This window comes from Petaurus breviceps, unplaced genomic scaffold (assembly GCF_028583685.1).
Source record: "Petaurus breviceps papuanus isolate PSGF00001 unplaced genomic scaffold, PetGlider_PUasm1.0 77, whole genome shotgun sequence".
Taxonomy (NCBI): Eukaryota; Metazoa; Chordata; class Mammalia; order Diprotodontia; family Petauridae; genus Petaurus; species Petaurus breviceps.
The window spans coordinates 13,135,902-13,160,949 of NW_027186492.1; the positions used below are offsets into that span (position 1 = coordinate 13,135,902).

At 39.7% G+C, this 25,048-nt stretch overlaps 1 long non-coding RNA gene across 2 annotated transcripts in view; it reads right to left on the minus strand.

Moving 5' to 3' along the window:
* Nucleotides 1–2,312: 2,312 nt before the first annotated feature.
* The window catches only part of LOC138175517 (uncharacterized), a 33,065-nt gene continuing 10,329 nt past the window's right edge, over nt 2,313–25,048 (minus strand). For both annotated transcript variants that reach the window (XR_011172016.1, XR_011172015.1), the window contains 2 exons: nt 19,665–19,828; nt 2,313–6,486 (listed from right to left, as the gene is read on the minus strand). This is a non-coding gene — a long non-coding RNA (uncharacterized lncRNA). The remainder of the gene's footprint in view (nt 6,487–19,664; nt 19,829–25,048) is intronic.

Here is a 25,048-nt window from a genome sequence, read left to right on the forward strand (position 1 = left end):
ATAGAAGACGTTATATTTAATTCTAGGGGTAAGAGATGACAGACCTCTGAAAATCATTTTGGAGGCTATGTACTAGAAAGACATGAGTAGGGAAAGAGTTGAGGCAGGATACCTTCCCTTTAAAAGACTATTGCAATAGTCCAGGTGAGCGGTGATAAAGGCTTGAACTAGGGTGGTGGCTGATGAGGTATAAGCTCTGGGAGCCCCCTTGAGCTCTCCTTGAGGCCTTGAAGTACAGGCTCTGGAAAGCCCCATTGAACTCTGATTAAATCCTCCCATTTGATGACGCATTTGCATGAGGCCATAAGCCTTACATTTTGGCTGGGCCCAAACCTGTGTTACTAGACTTCCCACCCTTGAGCCAATCAAAATATCAGTCCACCCTAGAACTGGCCTAGCCCACCATTATCTGTGGTCTCCAGGTAGCCTCCAGTAACTTCCCACCCTTAATCACTCATTGACCTCATCTGACTTCTTCTGAAGACCCTCCCCAAACTCTTACTCTAGACGACCTCTAGATTTCTCCCACAACTTTCTGTATATAAGATCCCATCTTCCCTCCATGTATGTGAGAGCACCATAGAATGACCTAGGACAGACTTACTCTGTGTCCAATACAAGCGAACTTTTAATAAACTTTGCTTTTCTTTGGCTGAGAAGACTTAAATTGAATTCATTCAGCAGGACCTGGCATGTTGGTATTTTGGGGTCTCCAGAGCAACCCTAACCCTCTTTATGGGTAACCTCTTCAGTGGTTGTGTAAGTAGAAAGTAGGGGCCATAATGGAGTACCTGGGTGGCATAGTGGATGGAGTGCCAGGCCTGGAGTTAGGAATACTCTTCCTGACTTAAAATCTGACCTCAGACACTTATTAGCTAGGTGACCCTGGGCAAGTCACTTAACCCTGTTTGCCTCAGTTTCTTCACCTGTAAAATGAGCTGGAGAAGTAAATGGCAAACCACTCCAATATCTCTGCCAAGAAAATCTCAAATGGGGTCATGAAGAGTCTGAAACAACTGAACAACAACATATTCTCAATTATATGTCTACCCTTTGTTAAGACTAACTTATTTATATAATGCCTTCAGATCCTCAAAGAGCTTTATATACATTATTTCATTTGAGCATCAAAACAATCCTTTGAGGTAGATACTACAGGCATTATCTCCATTTTATAGATGAGAAGTTGAGTGATTTGACCACCAGTCACCCAGCTAGTATCTGAGATGAAATACACACCTAGGTCTTCCTGCTCCAGGCCCAATATTTTATTTTCTCTATTGAGCTGCTTCTGGTCTTACCACTCACCACCTCCTCCAGAAAAGAACCCAAAAAAAGTTTAAAAAAGAAAAGATCCTTCCTTTTTAGGACCCTAACTTGGAAAATCACACCAACGGGGTATGTTTAGAAAGATTCTGCTTTCTGTTGTTGTATTTTAATCCCTATTCTGTCAAGCTACTGAGATGGGAATAGCAAGCATTAATATATTGAATCATTCCATTGGTTGTATTGTCTGAAGACATTAAAATACTTATGATGCCTGGGAGGTGAGGACAAAGTTATGAGGATTTTATAGGCTCCACAATCCCTTTTAATTTAGTTGATTTATTTGTCCATGAATGGATTCATAACACCCCCTCCTCCCCACCCCTTTTTCTTCCTTCCCTGGAGGAAGGGGCATCAAGTGAGATCTTTCCTTTTTTTCTCCTTTGTTAGGGAGAAGCTGATCCATGAGACCTATTAAGGACTGATACTAGCTTACGTTTTATAGGGCTCTAAGATTTACAAAACACCATATGTTGCATTATTTCATCTGCTCCTCACAACTACCTTGTGAGGCAGATGCTAATATTATTCCCACTTTATAGATAAATAAATTCCCAAAGTGGGAGACCAAAGCAGGATTCTTCTTTTATTATTATTTTATTTTTTATTATTGTAGCAGTGTGTCTGAGAGGGTTTTTCATATAAGGTGAAAAGACTTGTGGCTGGATTGCCAACAGGAGGGGAAGGGTGAGTATTCTTCTTTCCTCTCCTCTGGCCTTGGAACATGGGTGTCATCTACCTTGTCCAGCCCGTCCCTGATTCCTCCCACTGGGCATAACTTATTCTCTGGTCACAAGTCTTGGTTCTACCCCCACCCCACCCCCAGAAGTCTCCAAAAGCGTTCCTGGAGTAGGATAATAAGTCAAGAGGCCCATAGCAGGGGCAGGTTTGATCAAGCAAAAGAAATCATTGCATTGATTTTTTTTTTCCTAAGAAAATATCTATCTCATTCTGCATCTCTAGGCAATCAATTCTCTGCAAAGATATTGGAAGCATGCTTTATTACCTTCTGAAGACATGACCGTCACTATGTTGATCAGAGTTCTGAAGTCTTTTGGTGCCATTTTCCTTTACATTATTATTGTCACAGTACAAATTGTTCTGGTTATTCTTATTTAACTCTGTCAGTTTATACCAGTCTTCCCAGATTTCTCTGAGTTTATGATATTCACTGTATCTTACAACACAATAATATTCCATTACATTCATATATCACAAACTGTTCAGCCATTCTCCAATTGATAGGCATCACTTTGTTTTTAGTTGTTTGCTACAACAAAAAGTGCTGCTATTATCTTTTTATAATATACTTCCTTACCCTGAGGACATCTTTTTAACCTTTAATTTATTTTTTAATTACAACAATAATTTTCTCTCTTCCACATTCTTTCCATTAAAAGACAAAGAGAGGGGTGGCCAGGTAGCACAGCAAGTAAGAGCACCGGCTCCAGTGTAGGGATGACCTGGGGATCAAATCTGGGCTCAAATACTCAGTACCACACCCAGAAATAACTGGCCATGTAACCTTGAGCAAGTTACTTACTCCAGATTGCTTAAAAAAAAAAATTGAAAAAAAGAAAAAGGAAGCTCTTATAACAAATATACATAATAAAAACAAATTGGATATGGCCAATAACACAGAATTCTTTGTTAACATTTAATTTTTTTTAATGAACAAATATCTATTTTATCTGCCTCTCACCTCTCACCCACATTAAAATAAAGGAACAAAAAGAAAGCTCTTGTAGCAAATATACAAAGTAAAGCAAAACAAATTTGCAAGGAACAAAAAGAAAGCTCTTATAGCAAATATACAAAGTAAAGCAAAACAAATTTGCAAGTTGGCCATGTCCAAAAAATATACATCTAATTGGGTACCCTGAGTGCATCATCTCTCTTTCAGAAGGTGGGTAGCATGCTTCATGAATGGTAGGATTTGAACCCAGGTCTTCCTGACTCCAAATCCAGAGTTTTATCCATTATGACATGATGCTTAATTACTCTGGAAATCAGGGCTTGAAACAAATGAGGCAACTTCCAATTGCAAGATTATGGACTGGGATAGAGTGTTGAACTTAGAAATACCTAACTTCAGCTTCTGCCTCAGGCAATTATTAGTTGGGTGACTTCTGATGAGTCATTCAATCTCTCTTTGCCTCTCAGTCTTCTCATCCACAAAATGAGGGTGGTGGATTTGATGGCCATTAAAGTCTCTTCTAAGATTGGAGGAGAGGATATCCTATGGGACTGCTATTTTGGGGTGGTGGGTAGGGGAAAAACAGGGAGAAAATTTGTAACTCAAAATCTGGTGGAAATGAATGATGTAAATCAGAAGTTAATAAAGCATTTAAAAAATGAAAAAATAAAATCTCTTCTAGCTCTTTGTGACCCCTTGCTCCATTGATGAACTAATAGAGGCAGAAGTCACAGAAGGACTGAGGACAATGAATGGGGCTGTAACATTTTGTTAAATGTCTTGCAATTCACTGCATTATTTGTGGGTCATAGTATAGAAATCATCCTTGTATATTTTGTTTGGCTGGTATATGGGAACCTTTACTTAACACAATACAAATGATTCGCCTCTGAATTGGTTTGCTTTGCTGGCAAGCACCAGCACTCGTGTGGGTGCTTGCACACACACACATCCCCCCCTAAACTCTTTGTTCCTGGCCACCATGGGTACTTCCTCCATGGGTAATGGGCTGGAATTCTGTTATCTAGTTCTGTAGCTCTCCAGAGGAGAGTCATACTAATGCGAGACAGACAATGATGACTAGTAGCAAAAGAACTGTGTACAGGAAACACATTCAGATCCAGGAGGGACACAGCATATCAGTTCTCATCCTAGACCAACGTTTCAGGCTGAGAGAGGCAGCTGTAGGCAACCCTTCTTCCATAGACACAGTGAGTAAGGAGACATAACTGCATGATAAGATATTAAGAAACCACACAGCAGCTTGTACAGCCAAATGAGACATCTTAGTGAGTCAGGACCCTGGTGCATATGGGGTTAGGTCAGGCTCTGGGCCACCTCATAGCCCATCAGGCCTGTTCTTCCGGGTTTCTCTCCTTATAATCATCTGAGGAGTCTGCAGTGTATGTATCACAGCCTAAATCTTGTTTCTGACTAGAGTTGTTAGTTCAGGTAACAGGGAAAGCAGCAGGAGTCCCTCCCAATCTTTAGGTTTCACATTTCGCCTTTATTATTTAAGTCAGGATATCCTGTTCTTGCTAAAGTATACATGAGGTTCTCAGCATTATAATCACACTAAAGAATCAGCTCTTTCCTCCTATAATTAGAAGGAGGAAGTTTACTAACCTAAATTACTAACCTAAATTGTCTCCCCCAGAGGGTGTCTCCCTTACTTCTTCAAGACATTCTTTGCTAGTAACAGACTGTTTTAGAACAGTCTACACTCCACTTCACACACACACACACACACACACACACACACACACACACATACATGAATATAGCACTATCCTTCCCAGTTTATAATTTGCTCTGTAAAATGGCTACCTGTGGTTTCTGTTAGGGTCATACAACTTAGAAAGAGTTAATTTTTTTCATAAATAAATTCTTCCCACTGTCCTTGGGGTAAAATTATCTTTGTATTCTGAGTTTTTAGCACGGTGTATGGCACATAGTAGGTACTTAATAACTGTTTATTGATTGACTGATTGATACCTCATCCTACCCCTAGAAAAACGTAAGCTCCTTGTAGGTAGAAACTGTTCTGCTTTTGTCTTTGGATCCCTAGGACTTAAGATAGAATATGAAAAGTGCCCTCGATCTGGAGTCAGAGGACCTGACTCCAAAATGCTAGTTAACCATTTGTATGACTGTAATATAATGCCAAGGAAAGGCAACTTCCCAAGGTTCAGAATACCAGCATAGGTGCTCTCCATTTTATTCAGTGACCAACCAAGAACAGAGAAGATCAAAACATGACATCATTCCAAATACAGCATTTACTAAATGTGATTAAATAATCTACAAGGACTACCCCACCCCAGGACCTTCCAATCATTCAATCAATTACAAAGTCTCAGTTCTAAATACTTCTTCACCCCTAGGCTATACCTTCATTTGGTCCACAACAAAGTCCCTCTTCTCAAATGGAGATTAGTTTCCAAACATAAGGTCAAAAGTTCCCCACCCCTGGATCACAATTGAATCTACCCCAGAGTTACATCAAGTTTAAACACAGCACTTAATACCCAAATGGAGGTCTTTTCTTCATCTTGACACGAGGCAAGTTCTCAGCAATCTTAGTTCCTGGGGAGACAAGGCTTAGCAAGGCCATAAGATACATTGCCAGTCCCTTCATGAATTCATCCTCTGTCTGTAGAACAGTCCTAGAACCCCTGAACACATTAGCAAAGCCCTCTCCCAGGATTTCTGTAAACATACAACAAGAAAATCCTTCTTCAGGGCTTCTGAACCAACAGAAAGGCTCCCAGACCCCTGCAACAACAGCACTGTCCTTCACCAGTGGACAGTATTCACTCTGTCTGCAGGACAGTCTCCAGACCCCTGCAACAACAGCACTGTCCTTCACCAGTGGACAGTATTCATTCTGTCTGCAGGACAGTCTCCAGACCCCTGCAACAACAGCACTGTCCTTCACCAGTGGACAGTATTCACTCTCTGTCTGCAGGACAGTCTCAGGGCTTCTTAACCAAAAGCCAGGTTCCAGGACTTCTTCAACAACAGGACTGTCTTTCACCAGTGGACAAATCTGGCAAAACAACATCAAAACAGACAGACAAAGTACCAGCAAAACAGCCATGTCTCCTCAGTCCTTGGCAGCTCAGGGGGCAGGTCTCAAAAGTCCAGGGCAATTCAAAGCGGCCACCAGCAATTCTCTTAGTCTCTCTCTCTCTCTCTCCACGAGGTGCTGCTTCCAAAAAGATCTTCCGCCTCTCTCTTGTCTCTCGAAATCTACGTCACCAGCTCTTCCCAGTTCAGGACTTTCTTTTCACATCAACAAGTCCATCCCACAGGTGGGATTAACAAACTCTGGGTTTTAACACAATCAATTTGAAAACCAAGCCAATACAGGGGAATCTTTAATTGCCATTACTATCACAATGACTTACTACCTCTGTCATCCTGGGCAAATCAACTGGCTTCTGGTCCTCTATTTCTTCATCCTAAAATGAGAAGAATCTATTAGATCAGAGTTCTAATCTTGGGGTTCATGAACTTTTTTTTTTTGAAGCAATTAAGGTTAGGTAATTTGCCTAGGGTCACATAACTAGTAAGTGTCTGAGGCAGGATTTGAGCTCAAGTCTGCCTGACAGGTACTCTATTCACTGTACCACATAGCTATCCCCATGAACTTATTTTTTTTTAAATTCTGAAAACTATATTTCAATGTAACTGGTTCCCTTCATTTCCCTATGATTTTTATTGTACCCATTTGAAACATTTGGCTTAGGAGAGGCTCATGGGCTTCACTAGACTGTCAAAAGGGTGTAGGATACACCAAAAATGATTTTAAAAATACCTAGACTAAATGGATTTTAAACTCCCTTCCAGTTCTAAGTCTGTGATCCTATGGTTTCATCTGTGTAGTGAACTCCTCTGTAAAAAAATTCCTTTCCTAATGCAGATTCAGCCTATAATGAGAGATACAGCTACTACACATCAGAGGCAGATCTTAAACCCAAATCTTCCTGAGTCCAAGGCCAGCGCTCTCTTCTCTATACAAACTATTCTATAAATATTTGATAATTGCTTGGTGAAATGGATGAGTAAAAGGTCAAGAAACCAACCAAGAATTCAAAGTTAACCTCTTTGCTGTCCTTTGGCCTGTCTCTTGTCTGTCTCATCCCTTCCTTCCCATTCCTGCTTCTCCCAGCAGAGGCACAACAGAGCTCCAAAATACATTACCATTACAAAAGTACAGCTATGCCTATTTATATAGAGAGATTGTGCTTCCTTCAAATCAATCATATAGTATCATAGAATGTTTAAACTAAAAGGGACCATAGAAAACATCTAGTTCAGCAGCAAGTTCAACAAATATAGGGGAGTTCATTTTTCATCACCCCCTCCAATGTAATTGCAAACTGTTTATAAGGTATTACACTATAAGGAATCATCTATACCCAGATACCTTTATTAAGTGTGAACATATTTCTCTAAACATATGGGAAGGGGCAATCCCATTGGCTGATGGAAGATAAGCTTGATCCATCTTTAATAGATAGTTTTTTAGTTCAAGAGCACTATGTAGAGGAGACCATATTGGGATAGGGTATATGGCTAGATGTCTATATTTGGGAATAAACTACATAAAGATTATAACTGGTATCATGGGAGATGATGAGTTCTACAAGTGAGTGAGTATATAGGGAAAAGAAAAGAGGGCTTGGAGTAGCGAGCTGGTGGACTCCAGTGCTTAACGGTTAAGACTGAAAAGGAACAGTTGTATAGGTAGGAGGAGAAACAGAAGAGAACAATGTCACAAAAACCTATCAAGGAGGGAACACTAAGAAGGAGAATGTAATCAATTGTGTCAAATGGCATATTATGTACTAGGCCCTGTGCAAGGCACTAAGGATACCCAAAAACAAAACTATCTTTGCCCTGTGTCCTAATATAAGGAGCTTACATTGTAACAGGGAAGACAAGATGATGGTAGCTACTCTAAGGAGAGGATACCACATACATGCAGAACAGATACAAAGGGACCTTGGAGAGGACCACATTAGGAGCTCAGGGGACTAGAAAAGGTTTCAGACAGAAGGTAGCATTTGAGCTGCAACTTGAAGGAGACCAGTTTCCAGGCCGCCTCACAAAAGAACAGTAACGATTTCCTCTCTGTGTTCTCCCTTGGAGGAAAAAAAGCTACAGGAGCAGGTGAAAGCTATGAAGGTGGGAAAGAACGGCAACCACAGGTGGAACTTCAGGGCCAAGCAAGAGAATTATGAGGGCTACAACCATGAAGCAGGGAGACATAGACATTTGTCAGGAGACTGAACTGCAGGAGTTATTCTAGTCAAAACACAACCTCTACTCACATCAGACCATGTGTATAGGGAGTGTTGCCCACCCCAATAACATGGGAGTCTGTGGGAAAGTGCACTTGTTTTATGTATAGAGATTAAAAATTATTCTCTTGCTTGATTTCTCCCCTTTGTTTTTTCTGTTTATACTCTGTCTCAATTAATGCCTTGCTGATTAACTTGCTGTTGCTTTCTGGAGGAAACTGAAGCTTAGGGAGATAAACTAAAATACTGTCTCAAAGTCATACAGCAAATAATGAGCTAGAGACGAGAACTCAGGTCTCCCTATTCCTAATCTTTCTGCCCATATGCTTTATTCTCCCTAACTACACCATGCTTCAAATCCTTAGCAAGTTTCTCCACTGAACTCACTCTGACTACTTTTGCCTTATGTTCTTTCTTTCTAACCTACATATTTTCAGCCCCATTGCATTATCTGGCTCTTTTTTTTTTAAAGCAATTGGGGTTAAGTAAACTTGCTCAAGGTTACATGGCCAGTTATTTCTGGGTGTGGTGCTAAGTATCTGAGCCTGGATTTGATCCCCAGGTCATCCCGACACTGGGGCCAGTGCTCTTACTCACTGAGCCACCTGGCTGCCCCTAATATCTGGCTCTTTTTAATACCAGGGCAAAAGTAGTACTATTTATAATAGAAAAAAATTGGGAATATAAATGATATGCCCAATAATTAGGGAATGGTTGAGCCAATTGTGTTAAGTGAATGTAATAGAATATTATTCATTTGTAAGGAATGACAAACAGGAAGAATACAAAGAAACACAGACAGACTTGTATGAAATGATGTCATGAAGAAAGAAGAACTGAGAGAACAGAATGACTATAATTATGTAAAAGACATTAACCTACAAAAATAAAAATGTTAAAAATCTGAAGCCAAATACAAAGGCAGTGTTTGTACTAATTTGTAACAGCTGAAGTCCTGTCTTCTTTTAAACCTACTGTAACTACAAAAATATCAAGTTAATTATACTATTATATGGGTATATTGCTTTACTTAGCCATTTTCAGAGAATATATTTTGTGAGTGTTTTGTTTTTGATTATATTTGTTTACTGTATAAAAGCAAATTTAGCAATTAAAAACAAAATTCCAGGGTAAAAGTAGTGATGCAATTAATTCAAGATCCAACATGTTAGGAATGTTCTCAGTGAATCTCCTGCGCAGCACACAAGGTAGCACTTATATTCTATCTCTATTGTTTTCCTCCTCCCTATGCCTCACCTGTGCTAAATTCTCCCTGCCATGTTGGCTCTCGACAGAGCTGGGATGATTTTCTCCAGGTCCATCTCTTCTTCCCTACCATCTCCATTTATCGTCATCTTCACTCATTGGTGACTCTTGGAGCTGCCTCAGTCCAGCCCTTCTTTCTCATCTTTTTTGTGTTGTTACCATGGCCTCCTTTTCCTCTTTCTGCTCTTGTTGTCTCTCTTATATTCCTTTTTCCATCACTGTCCATCACAGACCCTACAACCAGAACTGGTGAGACCTTGGCCACCATCAGGTCTGAAACACCACCACTTTTCTCCAAGGTTTCCCTTCTGGTCATGGAATGCCTAGGATGCATTCTGCTCTAGCTCTACTTAATGCAGCTTCAGTGGTTAATATAGCACACTCCTGGAGAGAAAACAGCAATAGATCAAGCAAAAGAAGTAGCAGCATTCAGGACATGTGGGTACGGGAGACACTGAAGGCCTAGAGATTCTCCTAGGAGCCAGGGTCCAGTTCTTGTTTTTTATGGGCACTCAACAACAGCAGCAACAATAAAACCAATGACAATAGGGGACAGAGGGTGGAGTGGTAGAAAGTGTGCTGGATTTGGACAAAGGAGGCCTGGCTATGAATCCTGGCTGCTACACTTACTGATTATGAGACCATAGGCAAATCTCTAAGCCTCTTTGAGACTTAGTTCCCTATTCTATAAAAAGGGGATAATAAAATTTGGATCCTATATATCACAGGGGTACTGTGAGAAAAAAATATTTTGCAAATCTCTATAGAAACATGAGGAATTACAATAACTAGATGTTAATTAATTATGTATTGTGTGCAGACCATAAGGACCTGATCCCCAACACTGTGATACTGTTAGATTAATAATAATAATAGCATTTATATAGTGCCTGCAATGTTCCAGGTACTATTCTAAATGTTTTACAAAATTATATCATTTAATCTTCCAAACAACCCTGGGAGGTAGGTACTATTATTATCCTCATTTTATGGTTGAAGAAAATGAGGCATGCTAAGTAATTTGCCCTGGGTCACACAGTTTTCAGCAAGTGTTCAAGGCTGGATTGGAACTCAATTTTACTCTCAGCCCAGAGTTCTATCTACTGCACCACCTAGCTGCTTCAGGGCCTTGTAGTTTTAAACTCTATGAAGGGGTTTACTCCATACTCTAAGAGCACAACGGGGTTAAGAAAACAGTGTCAACTGCATCAGCAGTAGAGAAAGCAAGGAAAAGCAGGTATGTGATTCCTCTACCCTCTATGCCAGCCACCAAGTTCTGTAACTTCAAAGGAAGACTCTAGGATTCAAAATACTAAATAGGAATAACATAGCTGGCCTGAGTTAGGAAGACCTGGGTTCAAACTCTACCTCTGACACATTCTAGTTATATGATTGTGGGAATGACTGCAAATCAACCAAATACAAACTTTTTTTTTTTTTGGAGGGAGGAATGCAAGGCAATTGGGGTTAAGTGACTTGCCCAAGGTCACATGGATAGTAACTGTTAAGTGTCTGAGGCTGGATTTGAACTCAGGCCCTCCTGATTCCAGGGCTGGTGCCCTATTCACTGCACCACCTAGCCACCCCACAAATACAACTTAAAGAAAGAAATAATCCGGGGCGGCCAGGTGGCTCAGCGAGTAAGAGCACCGGCTTCAGTGTTGGGATCACCTGGATCAAATCCGGGCTCAGATACTCAGCACCACACCCAGAAATAACTGGCCGTGTAACCTTGAGCAAGTTACTTAACCCCAATTGCTTTAAAAAAAAAAGAAATAATCCTTACTAAATCCTTACTAAATGGATTTACATGCTGTTGATGGAGACAGTAATACACATAAAATATATACAGCATAACTGTAAATTAATAAATACAAATATATGCAAGGTACTTTGGGAGAGAGGGCATTCTCTGTTAGTAGATTCAGAAAGGCTTCTCGAGGGGCAACTAGGTGGCACAGTGAATAGAGCACCAGCCCTGGAGTCAGGAGGATCTGAGTTCAAATTTGACCTCAGACAACACAAAAAAACTAGCTGTGTGATCTTGGACAAGTCACTTAACCCCAATTGCCCTACAAACAAAACAAAAAGTCAGGGGGAAAAAAAGGCTTCTGGAAGATGGCTCCTGAGCTGCATCCTAATAGAAGAGAGGGACTCTGAGGAAAAGGAAAGAGCATATTCTAGGCACGGAGAATGTTCAGTGCTGAACACAGAGACTAGAGACAGAATGTGGGGAGAAGAAAGAGGTCAGTTTGGCTGGATTGCAGAGTATGGGAAAGGAAATAATTAATATCCAGTGAGGATGGTCAGGTTGTAAAGGACTTTTAAAGTTAAACAGGAGTTTACATTTTAACCTTAATCAGGCAATTAGGTGACAGTGGATAGTGTGCTGGGCCCTGGGACCCTGGCAGAGTCACTTAACTTTTGTTTGGCTCCAATTTACTCCACTGCAAAATGGGAACGATAACAGCATCTACCTAGCTGGGTTGTTGTGAGGACTAAATGAGATAATATTTGTGGTTTTCTTTTTTTATGATTTTGTTTTTTTACTTTTAGTTTACAAGATTCAATTCCACAATTCCTTGAGTTTCACATTTTGTCCCCCTCCCTCCCCTCCTCCCCATGGCGGCATATAGTCAAGTATAGGATCTGTAAGTGCTTTCACACTTTAGTCACATTAGTCAGGTTATAAAGACGGATTGTGTCAGATGGAATGAAAAATGGTAAAGAGGACATAAAACTAAACAAGAAAAGGAAAAAGATCAGGTAGTTTGCTTCAATCTGGATATAAACTCAGTTCTTTCTCTGGATACACATATTTCTCTCCATCATGAGTCTTTTGGGGTTGACTTATATCACTGCATTGCTGAGAAGAGTCCAGTCTATCAAAGATGGTCATTACACATACATAGTGTCTGTAATTGTGTACAAATTTCTCCTGGTTCTACTCTTCTCACAATGAGATAGTATTTGTAAAGCATTTAGCTCAGTGCTTGGCTATATAAATGCTTATTCTCTTCCCTTTCCCCTACCCCTCCTTCCTTTTATCTTAGAGGCAATAAATAGGAAGCCTTGGAGATGGTTGAGTAGGGGAGTTACATGGTCAGATCTGTACTTAGAGAAAATTACATTGGCAGTGGTGTGTAGGATAGACCATAGTGGGGAGATACTGGAGGCAGAAAGACTAATTAGGAGGCTGATGGCAATAATCTAGGTAAGAGGTGATGAATTTAGGTGGCAGCTATCTAAGTGGAGGGGAGTCAGATGGAAAAGATGCAGAAGAATTGCCAAAAGGCATCTGCAGAGGGATTTTCCTTGCTGAAAGTTCCCTGGAACAAGGAAATCACCAGTCTTATCCAAACCCCACTCCCTCCCAAAGCCTATGAAATGGTTTGGGAATTCACTGTTTCACAGAATCACAGAACTGAAGGGAAAATCAGAGGTCAACAGAAATTCTTTCTACAACATCCCTGATAAATGGTTTATTCAGTCTTGCCCAGAATGACTCCTATAGGGAGGGGGAACCTGTTGAAGGAGCCCCTGCCATCTTGCTATAAGGAATGCTCTCAGGCCAAAATTCCATTCACTATATTTATGTAAGTCAGCAGATACCTGTACAAATGAGCAACACATTTTGACTTCATTCTTAAATATCTACACCTTTGGTCTCTAATGCCCTGGGTCATCTCTACACCTTGATGTACTATATCTGGTTTCCACCCTCTGGAACTATTTAGCCTCAGTCCCCCATATCACTGAATATGGCCTTCTTCTCAGATCTATGGGACTCAGATGTCAGGCAGAAATACTGCATACCACCTGTGTCCCCCTCTTCATTTTGATCTCCAGGTTTCATTACAATCTAAATCTCCTTTGGAGCCTCCAATAGGGAGCAGGAATAAAGTTACCTCATTGTTTCCTCCGCCCTTGCACACAACCAGCACAATTCCTAGGGAGCACAGGCCAGTTAAACCTTTACCCATCCCCACTGTCCCCTGCCAGATAAGAGTGGAAAATGGCAGTGGAAGTGAAACCTCAAGGGATCAGTCTTACATAAAACATATATAATCTAGTCCAGGGTGACTAATTTAGTCAAAGGGGTGCACTTGAGGACCTAGAGGGCCACATGTGTCCTCGAAGTCACAGGTCCCCCACCCCTAATCTAGTCCCATCCATTGTTCTCATCTTGTGATTATATGTGTGACCATTATTTTTTTCATTTCTAGCTTCTTGTGCTAATTATCCCTTTCAATCTCTCTTAAGTTCAAATCTCCTACTTCTCCTTATAATTTAAAATACTGTAACCTCCTTAGCATATAAATTCATAATGTTTGTTAATAAATTCCACTTACAAAAATGTCATTTCATTTCAAAAAACATTTATTAAACTTCTACTATGTGCAAGGTACTATGTTAAGTACTGGAGTTACAAAAACAAAAATTGAACAGTTCTTGGCCTTAAGGAGATTATAATCTATTTTGGGGATAAGATGTGCACAATTATATGGCAATATGAAAATGTGGAAGACTGAGTGAATGGTGGTGCACCTAGGAGAAATGATGATGTCAAATGTCCTGTTGACAAGTTGGTAATGCTGGTAGCTTCCAAACTGAGATGAGGACTGGATAGAAAGGGTTATCTTCTTAGAGTGGATACTTGAAGTTTTAGAACTGAAAGGATTTTCAAGAGGGAGAGTACAAGAGAGAAGAAAAGAGAGCCATGGATAGAACTTTGGGAAACATCTACTTTAAGAAATTAGGAAAAGGACAAAAATTCAACAGGGCAGAAAGAGATGGAGACGTTGAAAATATAAGAGGAGAAGAGGCACCTAGGCAATGCAGTGGACACCATGCTGGGCGTGGAGTGAGGAAAACTCATCTTCCTGAGTTCAAATGTGGTCTCAGATACCTACTAACTTTGTTATCCTAAACAAGTCACTTAACCCTGTTTGCCTCAGTTTCCTCATCTGTAAAATAAACTAAAGAGGGAAAGGGCAAACCACTCCAGTATCTTTGTCAAGAAAACCCTAAATGCAGTGAATAGAGCATTGGCTCTGGAGTCAGGAGGACCTGAGTTCAATTCCAACCTCAGACACTTAACACTTACTAGCTGTATGACCTTGGGCAAATCACATAATCCCAATTGTCCTGCCTTCTCCCCTCCAAAAAGCAAACACAAAAAAATTTTTTTTTTCCTTTTGGAGGACAATTGGGGTTAAGTAACTTGCCCAAGGTTACACAGCTAGTTTTTTTTTTTTGTGTTAAGTGTCTGAGGTCGGAACCTAACTCAGGTCCTCCTGACTCCGGGACAGGCGCTTTACTCACTGCGCTACCTAGCTGCCCCCCAAATTTTTTTTAAAAGAAAACCTTAAATAAGGCCATGAACAGTCAGACATGACTGAAACAACTCCCATCAATATCATCCTCAATAACAAGAGAAGACCATGATTGACTGGTATCTCTGAAGAAAAGGAAAAGAAAATATCCTGAAAAAAAAAGTTGATTAACATGGCCATATAGGATCACAGAATCACACATAAATCCTCAACTCCATCCTCATCTTAAATATGAATAAACTGAGGCCAAGAGGGATTAAATGACTTTGCCCAGGATTACATGGCTAGTAAGTGTATGAGGCAGGATTTGAACTCAGGTCTTCATAATTCCAAGCCTGGCTCTCTATCCACTGTGCTCCATGGAAGTAAAGGAGGATGAGGACTGGAAAATCTATTTTGTTTAGTTATTAAGTAGTTACAGGTAGTTTTTGAGAAAATATTTGTCATAAAATGTTTGGGACCATTTTACAAGGTGAAGAAAACAGAATTGGGTGGTTAGGAATTGGAAGCAGAATGATCAGCAGTAAAAGACCAATGAAGGTACACATCTTTTAAGGTTGAGTTAACAATTGAAAATTAAAAGAAATTACACATACATTAATCATTTATAATACCTTGTTTTTTGTTTGTTGGTTGTCTTCACTGGATTTTTTAGCTTAGTTTTTCTTATGCTCTTTCTCATACATTTGAATGCCTTTATTTGACAAAGGAAGTTAAAATAAAACGCCTTTAAGAAAAACATAGAGGGGGAAAATACTTGGCATTTTTGTTGACATTAGTCTCTTGTGAGGTTTTTTTTTCCAGTATAAATCAATTATTGAGAATTTGCTAATCTCTAAATGAATTACAGATATTCTATAAGACTTTTATTGGGGGGCAGCTAGGTGGTGTAATGTCTAGAGCACCAGCCCTGGAGTCAGAAGGACTCGAGTTCTAATCTGGCCTCAGACACTTGACACACTATACTAGCTGTGTGACCTTGGGCAAGTCACTTAACCCCGATTGCCTTGCCTTCCACCTCCAAAAAAAAAAACTTAGGGGCGGCCAGGTGGCTCAGCTCCAGTGTCAGGATGACCTGGAGATCGAATCCCAGGCTCAGACATGTAACCGTGAGCAAGTTACTTAACCCCGATTGCTTAAAAAAAAAAAAGATTTTTATTGCTGTTTTTAACTCCTTGTTTATAGTCAATATGTACCATTGCTCTTTAGTTTCTGCTTTCTTTCTCTTAATCATAAATTTTCCTGTTTCTGTGAATTTGTCATATCAATCATTCTTAAATAATAATCCATTGCATTCATATTTCATCATTTCTATAGTTATTCTGAAAAAATGGCTACCAACCCCTCCCCCCCACCCCGGTTTCCAGGTTTTTTGTTATTGCAAATACTACTGCTAAGAATATTTTTGTACAGATAGGTATTTTTCCCATCAATATCATCCTTGTGGTACAGTTTCAGTAGTGAGATCATTGGATGTGCACATTTTGGTATTTTTTTATTGTACAATTCCATATTGCTTTTTCAAAAAGGTTAGATAAATTCATAATCCCACCAGCAGTGTAACAGTTATCTGTCTTTTTCTTTCTTTTTTTTTTTTGCCACATCCACATTAGCATTTACATTTTGTCATCTTTCATTTGATGGTGGTTTGAGTAGAATCAAAATTACTTTAATTTTCATTTTTTTATTATTAAAGATTTTGAACTTTTTTTGGCCTAGCTCTTGATTGTTTATTTCCTCTAAGAATTTCCTTTGATTCCCACTCCTGGATCACTTCCTTCTTGTGACAGAGGAACTTTGTAGCTCAGTGAAGCTATGAGCTATGTATGCTATGCAGGATTACTCAAGATGTACATGTCATAGTGGAGACACCTTTCTTACAAAAGGTGATCCACTGGAGAAGGAAATGGCAAACTATTCCAGTATCTTTGCCAAGAAAACCCCATGGACAGTATTGACAGACTTTGGGAGATAATGGAGGACAGAAGGATATGGCCCATGGGATCACTAAGAGATTTAATGACTGAACAACAACAACATTGTTTGACCATTTGTCAACTGGATAAATACTTTTACTCTGATAAATCTGCATTGGTTCCATTCTATGTCAGACTTGGCCCAGAAGTTTCTGATGCAAGGATATTTCTCCTAGTTTGTTTCTTTCCTTCTTATTCTAGATGTTCCTTTTTTGTAGTACAAGAAGCACTCATTTTCATATAATTAGATTAACCTAATTTTTCTTTTATAATTTCCCATTACTGTCTCCTAAAGCAAGAGATCCACTTCCTGCTAGAGAACGAATAAACTCAAAATGGAGAATAAGATATATATTTCAGGACATGGCCAATGTGCACGTATGTTTTATTTGACTTTGACTATGAGATACAAGGGTTGGGGTCTTATTTTTTCAATTGGGGGGAAGGGGAGAAAATAAATGTTTGTTACCTATTATCTTTACCATAAAATACCTGCTATGCTGTCATTTATATCCCTTCAGAGTCTGACTCCAACTGATCTTTCCAGGTGATTGTATGTTCCCTCTCCCTCTCCACCTCCCTGTCCCCCAGTCTACATTTCAGGCAAATTGGCCAACTTCATGCTCTTTGTACAGGATGTTTCATCTCTGTTTCCAAGACTTTGCACAGGTTGTCCCCCATGACTGTAATATATTCCATTTTCACCTCTTTTCATTCTGTCAGTACTCAGTTCAAGCACAACTTCTACATGAGGTCATTTGTGATTTCCCCATTATTAGATTCTCCCACCAAAATTATATGTGTTATTATATATATTTTTTATTGTCTGGTACATAGTAGGTATTTAATAAATGCTAGTTGATATGCCCAAAGGGTTATAAAACTGTGCATACCCTTTGATTCCACAATACCACTGCTAGGTGTGTATCCCAAAGAGATCATAACAATGGGAAAAAGACCTACATATACAAAAATATTTATAGCAGTTCTTTTTGTGGTGGCCAAGAATTGGAAATGGAGAAGATGCTCATCAATTAGGGAATGGTTGAACGAGTGGTGGTATGTGAATGTAATGAAATACTATTGTTCCATTAGAAATGAGGAGCAGGCAGATTCAGAAAAACTTGGAAATACTTACATGAACTGATGAGTGAAGGGAGCAGAGCCAGGAGAACACCATGCATAGTAACAGCAACATTGTACAATGACCAACTTTGATTGACTTAGCTCTTCTCAGCAATGCAATGATCTTCCAATGCAAACACTTCCAAAAGACTCATGATGGAAAATGCTATCCACATCCAGAGAAAGAGCTGTGGAGTCTGAATATGTTTAAAGCATACTATTTTCTCTCTCTCTTTTTTTCTTTCTTGTGGCTTTCCCCTTTTGTTCTGATTCTTCTTTCACAACATGACTAATGTAGAAATATGTTTAATGTGATTGCACATGTATATCCTATATGAGACTGAATGCTGTCTTGGAGAGGGTGTAGGGTAGGGAGGGGGAAAATTTAGAACTCAAAATCTTATAAAATAAATGCTGAAAGCTAAAAATAAATTAAATAATAATTAATTAAAAGTTTTAAAAAAGATAGTAACCCATCCATACCAGTTCATCCGGTACTCTTATCCATTTCCTTTAATAAATATGCCATAGGTTAACTCCCCAGAAAAAAAAATGCTAGTTGAATCCAAATCACCTCCAGATACTTACTACAGTAAGAAAGCAACGTCAGTCCACCCTATGGTTTTCATCAATTTCCCCAGGGATACAACTGTTTGAAAATCAAGCATGACTAAGAAGGTCTTTTTTGTGTGTCTAACCTTTAGGAGGCAAAAGATCTTCATGACCTCACCCACCCTGGATATTTAAATTGCTGTTTGTGTCTTCTATATGCTTTTAAAAAATAATCATAGTTTCAGTAAGCAAAATCCAAGAGCATTAACTGTGTATTTATTAATTTAAGTGGTATAGTCTGGTATGCAATAGAATCGAGTAAGGTGAATAGTCTATTGACCTTAAACTTAGTCTTCCATCCCAAGGGGATGAAGATCTGGGCAATCATTCCCTAATTTTAACATGTAAATATGTATTATATATACACACATATACAAACACACACGTACATCTTGCTTGAAGCTAAATTTCCTAATCTGGGTCAAAGGCAAAAGATTTAGGCAATAATTTGGATGTGAGTCCTTTGCAATTAAATTAATTTTTGTTGTTGTTTATTAGTTAACTCTTCTTTTGTTTTTTAACATCTCATGTGGTTATATAGTTTACCTACTAAATTATAAGTTCATTGAAGCAATGACCTACTGTCTGCTTCTCTACAGAAAGCATATGAATTCTTTTTTCCTTGATTTCTTGAGAGCACCTTACAGCAAGTGTTGCCAAGTCAAATGTTCATTCTTTGTGTTCTTATCCTCTTAAGACATTTTGGAGATCCAGATGTACCAGTGATTACTCTGCCTCTCAACTCCACTGCCTGAAGGCCAGATATATTACATTTCACTTCTCCCCTAGGATTTTTCAGTACCCTAGGTACTGAATACCCTTGGGATGGTAGTTTCTCATTGCTGCCATTGGCTCAAGTACCCACCTATTGTGTTTCCCCAATTTTAGGGGTCCCAGTATCCCAGTTCCACTTAACAACTCAATAATCAGATTAAGTTTTATAAAGCAATATTTATTACAAAGTTAGATCAATGCTCAGCATACAATCATTTTCCTCAAAACCTCAATCAGCACTTACCATTGTTGTCACTAAATTCCAAGTCCAATGCCTGGGCTCAAGGACTCTGACTTCTCAGTGTTTCCCAGTTGGGTGGATGGCAACATTGGTCCTGGAATCACATTCATCCAAGATTCCCATGGCTTGAACTCCTGGATCAGGAGGCCTCATCCCTGCACCTGAAACTGAAAAGGAAAAATTATATAGCCCCAAGTCCCAAGTTTGTTTCTCAGGACTGTAGGATCTAAGCAGAAGGGGAAGAGGGTTCTTCTTTGCCTAGCTGACTACATGGTGTCCCTTTTATGAATGTATGAGACCTTCATCCCTGGATGCCACTGGAAACAGAGAGCAGCTGTGCCTCGGTCTGGTGAATTTAAAGACGGAGTCAGTTCCATCTATATAGACAACACAAAAAGGCTATTCCCACCCACATGGTAGGACAGTGCAGAATGTCTTCTCCCAGGAGTAGGTCCCTAAGATGCTTCCATCTTAGGTGCTTTGGATATGTGCCAAAAGCTCTCTTATACAGTAGTGCCTCCTCACAATTCACAGCACAATGTCTACCACATAGCAGGCATTTAAGAATTCTTGGTTGAACTGTATTATGTCCCCCACTTGGCACAATGCCTAGAAGATAGCAGGTTTTTGAGTATTTGGGCAGATATGTAGCACAGTCTAGAGAGTGTAAGACTTGTGGTCAGGAAGATCTAAGTTCAAATCCTGCTTCAGACTCTAGTTATGTGACCCTGGGCAAGTCACTTAGCCTCTGTCTGCCTCAGTTTCCTCATCTGTAAAATGAGGATAAAAATAGCACTTCCAAGGCTATTGCAAAGACAAAATAAGGAAATATTTGTAAAGAGCACTGCAAACCTTAAAGTACTTTATAAAAGCCAGTTGTTATTGTTATTTTTTTCATTGACAGATGGTGTATAATCAAGATAGTCCCTGTATGGGTTCTTATTATGGTTATCTAAGGACCCATGAAATTGGAATGCAGATACTCTGTCTTCTTTTGTCCTGCTTTATTTTGCATTTTAACTATTATAAGGAGATAGTCCTTGATGCTTATCCATTGTAGGATTAGGTGTTTTGCCACCTGTCACCCCCAAGTGACAGAAGGAACTGTACTTTTCCCTTTTTGTTTTCCATGGGATGAATGTTAGTTTTAAAAAATTGTCAAAACACATATTCTATGTAAATTTTTAGACTTTCCCATGTTGTCCCCATCAGTAACTATTGCTACTAATACTCTTGGGCTCTGGCTAGTCTATAGAATAGGAATGGGGACAACCTATGATTTCCTAAGTGAGGAAATGGCCTTTACTAATGCAGGTTGCTTCATAATGTTAGAGAATTGCTTACAGCACTGGGACATTAAATGACTTGCCCTGTCACACAGTCAGTATGTATCAGAGGCAAGATTTGAGGGCAGTTTTGCTTGGCGGGATCCCATACTATAGTATAGTAATTGATGGTGAACTTGAAGAAGGACATGGGTATTTTCCTAATTCTTTCAGACTGTTTTTGATAATTCTCTCCTAGCCCCACTTCCCTTAACATCATTTAATTTTTCCTTGCCTTGACTATGATTTTCTCTTTTCTTACTAATTATTGACTTTCCCCCAACCCAACTCTTCCTATGGTGAGGCTGATCACTTTTGGTGGGATCCCTTGTTTCCCATCTGATAGTTGAAGGCTTCTAAAATATAGACATCTATGGTAGTTGGCAGTATATGCCACGAAGAACAAAGACAGCATGAAAAACATGTAGCAGGCAATGTACTTCCTGGTCCTTTCCTTAGCATCTTTTTACATCCCAGAAGCTTCTAGTGGTTTTCCATGAGCATTTTTGGATTTGAAGTGTCAGAAAAGTAAAGGTTGGATTGTGCTTCTATTACTTTGAACTTGTGTCACTTTGGATACGTCACTTAAATTTTCTGGGTCTTCATTTTCTCATCTGTAAAATGAGGGGATGGGCAAGGGTCGCTAGGGGTGCCGTGAATAGAGCACCAGCCATGGAGTCAGGAGGACCTGAGTTCAAATCCGATCTCAGACACTTGACACAATTACTAGCTGTGTGACTTTGGGCAAGTCACAACCCCAAATTGCCCTCCAAAAAAAGTAAAAAAAAAAATGAGGGGATGGGCTACATGGTCCCTGAAGTCCTTTCTACTTCTAATGCCATGGTTCTATTACTCCCTCGCTGTCCTCTCTGCACATCCTTCTTGTAGAATAAGGGTCCTGTCATACTCTGGAACAAGGAGAGGGACTGCATCTGTGATTTCATTGGCATAGAGCCTGGCCAGTAACTTAAAGCCTTTGAGAATAGCCTAGAACACTAAGAAATTAAGTGACCACAATCATATAGGCAAGCATGTGTCAGAAGTGGAGCTTAAACCCAGGTCTTTCTGGCTCTTAGGCCAATACTCTATCCAACACACCATGCCGCCTCTCATACATAGCAGGAAGTGACTAAATTAAGACTTAGTACTCTAGCTCTGGGAGATGGCCAGTCTCTCATCTAAAATGCTGCACTGACCTGCATACCATTCTGTATTATAGCTTCCTTCATTGACATATCATGGACAAAGATCTTAAATGTCTGGCATTTTAGTGTCTTCATCTGCAAAAGGGGATGGTTGATTCTGAATTAATTGACTCCCTGGGGTGTGGTAAGGTTGAATGAAGGTCAATCTTCTGGTAAAACCTCAGTAAAATACTAGGAAAGAAATGCCAGTGAAGAGCCATGTGAATTTTTGAGTGAAGGACCAGAACCTGATAAGCAGGCTATTATATCTGGGCCTGGGGATAGAAATGAATTCCCCTAGAAATAAAAACAGAATTGTTCTTTGGGGAAAATGGTTCCCTGTACACCCTTCTCCTTTCACATAAGGCATAGTGTAGTGGATAGAGTGAAGGACTTTAAGTCAGGAAGACCTAAGTTCATAGTCTTTGTCAGATACTTATTAGTTGTAAGTCACCTCTTTGTGCTTCAGTTTCTTCATCTGAGAAAGAGAATAATAACAGCATCTTCTTTTTTTCAATTTGAATGATATTTTCTTTATTTACAAGTTGGAATCAAAAGACACAGGAAAAAGGGAGAGGACTTTGCTCAAAAAGCTTCTTGGGGAGACAGAGAAGGCAATAGGGATAGGTTGAAAAAAAAAAGCCCATGTGAAAAAAAACAACTCACCTCCCAAGCCTCATCTTCCCCAACCCTATGCCACTTAAAATATATTAAAACAACTTCAGAAAACAGGACTCTTGGAGGTGAGTGGGCAGCTGGTAGTTGTGACCTCAGGCTTTAGACCAACCTTATACCTACCCATGAACCCTTCCCCCACTTCAATCTATTTTAAGTGGGGAGTCCCAAGCCCAAGGGAAATCCCTTCCTCCTGTCCCTTGAATCCCTCAGAGGACATATATAAAAATTAATATATTATATGGTTAACATATATAAAAACTTTGCAAATCTTAAAAGTACTATATACATCCAGCTGTGATTACTATTAAAAAAAATATGTAAGGTTTAAAAGATTCTAATCCAGAACAATCCATTAAGAGATACTATAGGGGCGGCCAGGTAGCACAGCGAGTAAGAGCACTGGCTCCAGTGTTGAAAACACCTGAAGATCGAATCCAGGGCTCAGACACTTAGCACCCACCCAGAACACCTGGCCGTGTAACCTTGAGCAAGTTACTTAACCCCAATTGCTTAGGGGCGGCCAGGTGGCTCAGTGAGTAAGAGCACCGGCTCCAGTGTTGGGATGACCTGGATCAAATCCGGGCTCAGATACTCAGCACCACACCCAGAAATAATAACTGGCCGTGTAACCTTGAGCAAGTTACTTAACCCCAACTGCTTTAATAAAAAAAAAAAGAGATACTATAGGTATTATTATACCCATTTCACAGATGAAAAACCTGAGGTTCAACAAGGTTAAGTGACTTCCTCAGAACCATGCATTGAATGAGTGTTAGAGGAATATTCAAACACAGCTATCCTCTGACTCTAGTTCCAGAACTTTTTCTACTATACCACATTGTTTTCTAGAATTAAAGGTACCTTTAAGGACACAGCATGGAGTGACTGAATTAAACCTTGGTATTGCTAATGATTAATCTAAAAGAGAGCATATTTTCTTTTCTTTTTTTCCTTTTTGGAGGGGGAAAGCCTGGGAAATTGGAGTTAAGTGACTTGCCCAAGGTCACATGGCTAGTAAGTTTACTGTGTTTAGTTTCTGAGGCCGGATTTGAACTCAGGTCCTCCTAACTCCAGGGCTGGTGCTTTACTCACTGCGCTGCCTAGCCACCTCAAAAGAGAGTATTTTTAACGTGAGCACTACTCTTATATTACAAGCTCCTTTGTGGTCATATTGTAGACAATTTTTTTTTTTAAGCAATCTGGGTTAAGTAACTTGCTCAAGGTTACACAGCCAGTTGTTTCTGGGTGTGGTGCTAAGTATCTGAGCCCAGATTTGATCCCTAGGTCATTCCGACACTGGAGCCAGTGCTCTTACTCATTGAGCCACCTGGCCACCCCTAAGCAATTGGGGTTAAGTAACTTGCTCAAGGTTACACAGCCAGGTGTTTCTGGGTGGGTACTAAGTGTCTGAGCACGGATTCGATCCACATGTCATCCCGACACTGGAGCCAGTGCTCTTACTCGCTGTGCTACCTGGCTGCCCCCACAAATGTTTTAATTGCCTGAAACCTCTGTTTTTCTTTTTGCAAAATGGGCAGATTATTCTAACTGACCTGACTCTCCAGGGTCAGTTAAGGAAGAATTCAGTAATATTTATTAAGCATTTACCATATTTAAGATACAAAGACAAAAAAATGAAAACTATACCTGTCCTCCACAAGCTTACTGCGAGATACAACATAAGTAAATACAAAGAAATACTGTGTAATTTTAAAGAGATAGTATATATAAATGGGAAGGGTAATGTGGTGATAGAAGATCTTGTATGGAAGGTAGTACCTGAGTGTGTTTTGAAGGAAGCTAGGGATGAAGAAGGAGGGTTTTTTCAGATGTGGCAAATCACCTGTGTGAAAGTACAAAGGTGTTAGATGGAGTATCTGATACAGGAATTAGATAACAAGCCAGTTTAAAAGAGGTAGAGAGTTTGTTGAGGGTAATAATATGAAATAAGATTGTAGAGGGCTTTAAATGCTTGAGTGAAAGTATTGTATTCTAGAAACAATAAAGAGTCATTGAAGATTTTTGAGTAGGGAAGGGATGTGGTTAAATCTATGTTTTAGGAAAAGCTATTTGGCAGTTGTGTGGAGGATGAATTGGAAAGAGGAGTGAGTAGAAGCAAGCAGTCCACAGGAAGGTGACTATGTTGGCAAGGAAACAATAACACCAGGAAAGAGACATTAATATGTTAAGTGAAGAGAAA